Raw genomic sequence first — 8,607 nt, 5'->3', positions numbered from 1 at the left:
AGCTCATCTGCAAATGCTAAATATGGAACATTCCATTTTTCCTTGACTTCTTCCTAGTTCGACTGGCTTCCAAAAGTTTTGTTTTCTTACTTCCATTCTTTCATTGTTGTTGTTCGGGTCTTCAGTCCGGAGACTGGTTTGATGCAGATCTCCATGCTACTCTAACCTGTGGAAGCTTCTTTCAGCTCCCAGTGCCTACTGCAACCTACATGCTTCTGAATCTGTTTAGTGTATTCATCCCTTGGTCTCCCTCTACGAGTTTTACCCTCCACACTGCCCTCGAATACCAAGTTGGTGATCCCTTGATGCCTCAGAATATGCCCTACTAACTGATCCCTCCTCCTAGTCAAGTTGTGGCACAAACTTCTCTTCTCTCCAATTCTATTCAATACCTTCTCATTAGTTATGTGATCTACCTATCTAATATTTAGCATTCTTCTGTAACACATTTTGAAAGCTTCTATTCTCTTCTTGTCTAAACTATTTATCATCCACGTTTCACTTCCATACATGGCTACACTCCATACACATACTTTCAGAAACGACTCCCTGACAATTAAATCTATACTCGATGTTAACAAATTTCTCTTCTTCAGAAATACTTTCCTTGCCATTGCCAGTCTACATTTTACACCCTCTCTACTTCGACCATCATCAGTTATTTTGCTCCCCAAATAGCAAAACTCATTCACAACTTTGTCACTGGCAAACCTCAAAGTATTTATTTCTTCTCTATGGATTTTAATTCCTATTCCGAATTTTTCTTTTGCTTCCTTTAATGCTTGCTCAATATACAGATTGAATAACACCGGGGATAGGCTACTTTGTCTAAAACTATTTACTTTGTGTATTGAGTTCGACTTGAGTGCCTTGATTTTTTAAAATAGTTTTAAGATTGAAGATCTGTTCCGGGTATGATCTATTACATTAAAAGCCTGCTCGGTAATCTGAAATTGTATCTTTCAGTTGTTCTTGTGCTCTTTTAAGAGACATGCGGACAAAATTTTATTATTGACTATACCTCTGTTGCTGTTTACATCTTATCTCTCTCCCTTTTTTGCAATGGGCGAGTTTGTGCACATTTCCAGTCCTCTGGAATATTTTCTGTCTGCCAAATTTCTTGGGATGATTTGAGTGGTTTCTTAAGGAATTTGGTCCAAGGTTCTTTGGCAGCTCTGCTACAATTCCACCTTCTCCTGATGACTTTATTATTTTTGAGCTTTTTAATGTGACTATAAATTTTCTATTTGAATTGGCAGTAGTGAAGTTTCATTCTTGTGTTCCAGTTGTAATCTGACGTATCTCGTACTTGGTTGTGAGCAATTTAGAAGTTGTAAGAAATATTAGGCTAATTCTTGACAATTTTCTTTTGTTTCCTGAAACATGTTTTGTGGAGTGTATTCTTTGGTTTGATTTGCAAATGTTTTGGAAAAGACATTTGCTTTGTGGTTTCTGAAGTCTTTTGCAATTGAGTTTAGCTGTTCTTTAAGATATTTTCTTTCAGTTTGTTTAAGTATTTTGTTTTCCGACTTAAAAAAATTTATGTAGTGTGATTTCCAATTTGTCACAATTTTAATTTATGAAGGCTCACTGTATCTCCCTTATTGTATTAAAACAACCTGAATCCCACCATGAACGTTCAGATTTTTTTCTTTAATGGGAGCAGTTCTCTTGTTTTCTGTACAATTTTCATTTGGAAATATCTCCAGTTGTTTGTAGGTTGTTTTGTCATATTTCTGTAATTACTGATTCCTGGATTTTTTCTAAATCAAATTTGGGAATTAGTGGGGTTTTCTTTTGGCATTTTCCTGTTGGTGTGAATTTAATTTTGAATCTGATAAGATAATGGTCAGAATCTCCCTCTGTGGACTTTAAACATCGTTTCTTTCTTTTGGAAAACACAGGAGATTGCAATACGGTCTATTTCAAATTCACCTAGCTGAAGGATTGCAGATCACCACGTTTTTTGTTTCTTAGAGTTATTTCGAAGTGATATTGACATGAGTTTTAGATTGTGCTGTTGGCAAAACTCAATGAGCTTGATGTCATCTCTTTACCAATTTGTGCGTTGGAATCACCAAGAAGAATTTTTATGTCCCCCTCTGGAATTTTGGACATTTCAATTTCACGTTTTTCCCAAATCTTTTCTGCCTTCACAGATTCTTTTTTGTTGTCAATGTCAATGTTAGTAGGTAAATGAACATTAAAATATATATGCTTTGTTGGTGTGCTTAATTCCTATGGTCATTAGTCTGTTGCTGATTTGATTTACATCTACAACAGTCAAGGACGTCCTTATTCACAATAAAGGCCATGCCAAATAATGCAACTCCTTTGTATATTTTCTTGCTTGTTTTGCTTTATTATTATTAGGGACATAACCCATAAGTGTGATATGAGTAAAAGCAAGTAAATACTTACCTTTCATTCAGTTTTAGTGAACTTTTAATATGTATGTACATTTAAACATATGGAAAACAGACTTAACCAGAGCTGGTCGGCACACCCAGTTAGGTGGCTAGTAAGTTGGAGTTTACAAAAAGTGAACTCCTTGTGGTTATCTCCAGTACTGCCATAAGAGGTGGAGAGAAACTCGGAGAAGAATGAGAGGTCATTTGACTGACGAAGAGCCACCCAGCAGATGTCTAGTTATAGACTAGAGAGCTGCAAGTGGGAATTACTGTACAGTTGAATGAGGCTACTAAGAAATGGAAGCAATGGTCATTTGACAAGAAAAAACAGCAAACATTTTCACACTGCAATCTATTGTTTGTGTGGCATATAGATAAGCACTTTCCCTGAATACTATTCAACTTGATATCACAAAACACATGCTTGCGCTTGCACATGCACATGGCCACGCAGCCGCGCGCGTGCCCGCCCACCCACACACTATACTGTAATACTTTAAGTAAGTGACATTGTACAATCACAAGACAAGTACTATATCCAATAATTTAATATATATTAGTAACAAAGTATCAAATTACAGCTGAATAAACAAAGAAAAACATGAGGTGGTACAGTTTTTATAACGTGAAATCTGAAGGATTTAGGTTAATAGAATATTTCTTCTGGTAAACCTTCTGGGATGTTATATTGCTGAAATTTGACTTTGAAGTTTAGGTTACTGATGATTGCACAACAGGTATCAGACAAAAATGAATCATGGATGCTACCAGGGTGCAGCATTCAAAGACATCAATGCCACTGTTATAAATCTTTGTCTTGGATAGCATCACACTATGTTAAATCAATTACAGGAATACGATATGAACAATGCTGTCACAAACTAGTCATGAGGCAAGTCAGCAAAACATTCCACATACAAGAGAAAAAGAGCTACTTAGATTCTTGCTGAGGAGGGGTAATGTAAAGGTGCAAAATGGCTCTGAGCACTATGGGACTTAACTTCTGAGGTCATCAGTCCCATAGAACTTAGAACTACTTAAACCTAACTAACCTAAGGACATCACACACATCCATGCCTGAGGCAGGATTCGAACCTGCGGCCGTAGCGATTGCGCAGTTCCAGACTGTAGCGCTTAGAACCGCTCGGCCACTCCGGCCGGCTTGTAAAGGTGCTGTTTGAACAGGTAATTTCTAGTAGTTAGTACCCACGGTTCATTTAATATTTTCTCAATGTAAATAATTAGTTTTCTTGCTCTCTAAACAACAGATTATACAAAACAGAAAATATCGACAGCAATATAGATTGACTACAAATTGATTTTACCTATATTTGAAGCTCACATACAAATGAATGCCACAAGTGATGTGCCACAGTTACAGAAAACAAAATAAAAGAACTACCAAGGGAGGAAGTGATGAAATGATTTTTTGGGCAGGGTGAGGATGGCGGTGGGGCTGGGGGAGGAGGCGACAGCGGCAACTCCTTGAAGATTCCCCTGTTTCTTACACATAGCACTGAGAAGGATAAAAATACAACAAAAAAGTGTATTACACAAAGGAATGGCTTGTTTGGTAAACAGTATATGATGAGCACTTCACAGATATTAGTGATAGTTCAAAATGAAACACAGAAGGTAAACAAAAATTAACTCATGAAGCGCAGTCTCTTCTCCTGGAAGATATGGGAGAAACTATAGTACCCTTTGCAGTTGTGTGAAAAACACCAGTACTGTACCTTTTGTGGGAATCACATTGTGGTTGGAAACAGGAATAATCTGGTGAGTATTTACTACTTTTTTACATTAATGACTTTCATCAATATTATTGTGTGATAAACAAACTGTTTTAGTAAAAGGTGTCAATGAAATTTTCATTGTCACTATAAATGGTTCCTAACAAGTTAACTGTCATTGTGCTTCTCACCATATGCAGTTTAGAACAATTCCACCCAAAATAAGTACAAAATATGAAAACATGGAGATCGAAAAGACTAACAGTGTTATATTCTTCAGATTTCACATTGGCAATAAATTAATTTGAGAGCGGCATACCATACAACTATCAAATCTTTGTCATGTGGATGTTGCCAGCCAAAGATGATGAAAAAATCAAAACACTAACACACATTGTTTACTTCAATTTCATAATGTCTTACAGTACAGTACTTAATTTTGTGGCAATTCATGAAGTATAGCTAAAGTTTTTGTGGCTCAGTCTTGCACTATGGAGAAGAATGTGCACTTCCAGATTTGAATCCTGGTCCGACTCAGTTTTAATCTACTAGGAAGTTTCACTACTGCACAGACTACATGACACTGTGAAGGGTTCATTCTTGAAACAATAAAGCCCATTTACATATGCCGTACAAATTTTCACTATACTACTTTGCATCTGATAGTAACCATATGAATGTTTACACTTAATTCACTTAATAGTGCCTTAATTTTCTTGAAAATTCATTCAAATGGTTGTATCATCTGTTTGTATATTAATAAAATGTTTGGTAAGAAATAATTTGTAATTGGGGGTGTGGAAGAAATTTTACCCACAGTAACAACATAATTGCCTCAGTAATGTAACTAATAGCTCTTGTTTTCCTATTTTGTGATCTAGTAAACTGAACTTTCTTGTTGTTGTTCAGATACCTCACATATTCATATTTCAATTTCAATCCGAGATTTGACCTGTCTCTGTGGTTGAGGTCGCTAACGCACACTTCTCTTAGTTTGTTTGGGTTCTATGGATTTACAAATATAAATTCACAATAAAAAATAGAAACAATGCAAGCAAGACAAGAAAATAAACATACTTATCCAAACTCAGATCTTATGCCAAAAAATCTCCATAAAGTAAAAAGAAGCACTCATGTATACCACAAATCAATATGTGAGGAGAAAATGCGTTTTGATGCAATTAAGTTGCAAGTAATAAGGAACCATTTGTAGTGACAATGAAAATTTCATTGACACCTCTCACTAAAACAGTCTGAATCTAACACTTTGAATCCTGGTGGTGGAAAAAAGTTTCACTGCCAGTATTTGGTGGGCAAGGGTAGGAGAGGTGATGGCGTACAGGAGGGGTGGGCCGGAATCCTGCACGTGTGCGGTGCACTTGCACGTGTGCAGTTAACAGGTGTTCTGCATGCACACGGGCAAGCTGGCCACCCGCTTCTCTCCCATCATACCGTCCCTCTGCTCTTTCCTCTGTAAAGCGTTTTCTTTCCTAGCTTGCTTTATTAAATGAAGGAATAAGGTTAGTAGAAGTGCTTGAAAGAAATCATGGTTTGAAAGAGTACCTATTACCTATGATACATTTTATTGAATTATCACAGGTGGAGTTTACAATACGTTTAATGTCTGAAACAAAATTTCTACATACAGACAAACGCAAACAGTTACGTAAATTTTTATCACTGATGTTTCCTCTTAACTGAGACTTACTAATTTTCATTACAGAAAAAAAATCTCTCACAAACATATGTCGAGCTAAACACTGACATTATCTACACAGCTTTTCGATGGAGATGAGGAAACTCTTGCAGTAGAAAGTCGTGATAAAAGTCTATTACACGTCTTGCCAAAAGGAACTTGTCTCTCAGACGAGAATTACACTGTAGATCTGTTAATTCCATTTGCAAATTGGGATGAATATCATCTACAGAAACAGCGAATGGTCTCTAGAACCATTCAAAAGCTTGGGATAAATATGATATATCCCCAAACCGCTTGAGAAATTCCTCTTTTATTGAACTAAGTACGGAAACATATTCTTTGCAATTCTGTTCTCGCACAATAGGCAGAGTAAGGAAATGCACTGTGTTCCCTGACGAGAGCTGTCGTTCCCACAGCTCAAGCTTGCGACTGTAAGCTTGCACCTTTTCAGCCATTTCACAGATTAGCTGGATTTTCTCCTTGCAAACTTGTGTTAAATGCATTCATGTGTCCAGTAATGTCCACTTAAAATGCAAGGTCAGCAACCCACTCTGGATCTTCTAACTTGGGGCCGTACCTTCCTTTGTCCTTTAAAAACTGATTTATTGTTATTCTCAGCTCAAAAAATCTCTTGAGTACATTACCATGGCTAAGCCAGCAGACTTCACTGTGGTATGGTATGTCACCGTACTCTTCCCCAATTTCAGCTAAATATGTGTGAAACTGTCTATGTGTAAGTCCGTGGGATCTCAAATAACTGACTGCCCGAATAACCACTTGCATGACGTCCCCCAGTTTTTCATCTTTTGCACAGAGTACTTCTTGGTGCAAAATGCAGTGGATACTGTACAATGATTGTTCTGTACGCTATAGCTTTTTTATTAGTAATCCAACAAATCCCATTTGATCCCCTTTCATTGCAGGTGCTCCCTCTGTTGTCACCGACACCAAACGTTCCCAGTTTAAGCTAGCTGAACTGACAGCTTCTTCAATGGCTTTTAGGATGTCCGCACTGGTGGATGTGCTTTTTAAAGATTTCATATCTAAAAAATCCTCTGCTATGTGTAGAGCAGTGTCCACGCAGTGGACATAAATCTCTAATTGCATGGTGTCTGAAATATCTGTGGACTCATCACGTGCGATGGAAAATGCAATAAATTCCTGCACTGCACTCCTTAATTGACAGTAAATGTCTCCTGCCATGGCACTTATACGATGACTTACAGTTCGCCGAGAAATAGTGATAGCTCGAAACCGATTTGCATTCAGTGGGCAAAGTAAATCAGCAGTGTCATTGATGCACTCCTTTATAAACTCAACTTCAGCAAATGGTTTTCCTGCTCTTGCTACATTAAGCACAATCTTATAACTTGCACGTACTGCTGGGCTATCATTGTTGTCATCCTGAAAAATTGAAAACAGTGCTCCATAAAATGTTGAATCGGTCAGATGAGAGACATGGCGAAAGAAAGTCTCAGATCTCTCGTGACAACAGCGACTTACGTCAGATTCATCTAGTATCGTCAGATCGCTCTTCTTAAGCTCAGTCAATTTCCCCTACCGCTTAGAATCCGACACTAAATTGTACTCGTCCTTGTGAAATTTATTATAATGGCGTTCAATACTCAACTTCCGCTGACCAGTGAGAATACTGCCATGTATTAAACATTTCGAATTTTTATGTTTTTGCACAAAGAAAACATGATTCTCCCATTCCTTTTTAAAATATAGCAAATCTCCACTTCTCCATTTCCTTGAGTCACTCTGCATTTTCCAGATCTTGAAATACAGTGTTCACTATGTAGTGGTCGCTTTGGATCAACGTCCGCAGCTTAGCCTGGTACTACACTGCCGCAACCTGCTGGCTGTCGCCACTGCCCTGGTCGATGATTGCACACCAACAGCACATGTGCAGTGCTGTGCGCTCATGAGCAGCGTGCAACGTTTGCCCACCCCTGGCGCACAGTTGCTGACCACCAGGCTTTGGGTCAATGTCCTGGTGTAAATACCGTACCTCTCTGCACTGTCTCATGAACTGATGGTGTGACATTATTGATGGTGATCCTCCTATTGGATGGGGATGTTAAGCTTGGCAGTCCCCTTTATGTTATTTACAAGGAGTAGGCCATGTGCCGCAACAAGGTTTTACTCTGTTGCTTCTGTTATCATCGTCATCAAACACACACACACACACACACACACACACACACACACACACACACACACACAGTATTACCAGTATTGTAATGGAAATAACCAATATAAATAAAATCCGAGATTTGTTTCTCCTTCATGTGACGATCATATTCTTGGCCTATCTAAAAACATCTCTAAAGACCATACAGTATTTTCTGTAATGAGCTACTTGACTTGGGTTTCCCGAACTATTCCAGGCTAATGTCAGAATGATTTCTAAGAGGACCATGGCGGACTTAGTCCACTTCCCCCTCTCACTGCATCTATGGAACACAGTGTATGAATGGATGCACAATGTAGGAAATATAGTATTTTCTTTTCTCACTTGCCAAATGGGAAAAGGTTTTGACCTGTCATGTTAAGTTTTGATTTAAGAAGTACTTGTTCTGTAACTGTATGGTGCCTATCACAGAGCATCTTCGTAAGACTTTTCTTCCTCTTTGACCTTGTCAATGTCCCACCTACAACTTACTTCTCGTTTAAGGTTTGAGTCACATACCCATTTTATCTGAACATCACTGGACTGCGCCTTATTTCTAACTTTCAGTTTTTCTCTTGTATATTTCAT

The sequence above is a fragment of the Schistocerca piceifrons genome, chromosome 1, assembly GCF_021461385.2.
Source record: "Schistocerca piceifrons isolate TAMUIC-IGC-003096 chromosome 1, iqSchPice1.1, whole genome shotgun sequence".
Taxonomy (NCBI): Eukaryota; Metazoa; Arthropoda; class Insecta; order Orthoptera; family Acrididae; genus Schistocerca; species Schistocerca piceifrons.
The sequence above is the reverse complement of the archived record's forward strand: the minus strand, read 5'-3'. Positions refer to the sequence as shown.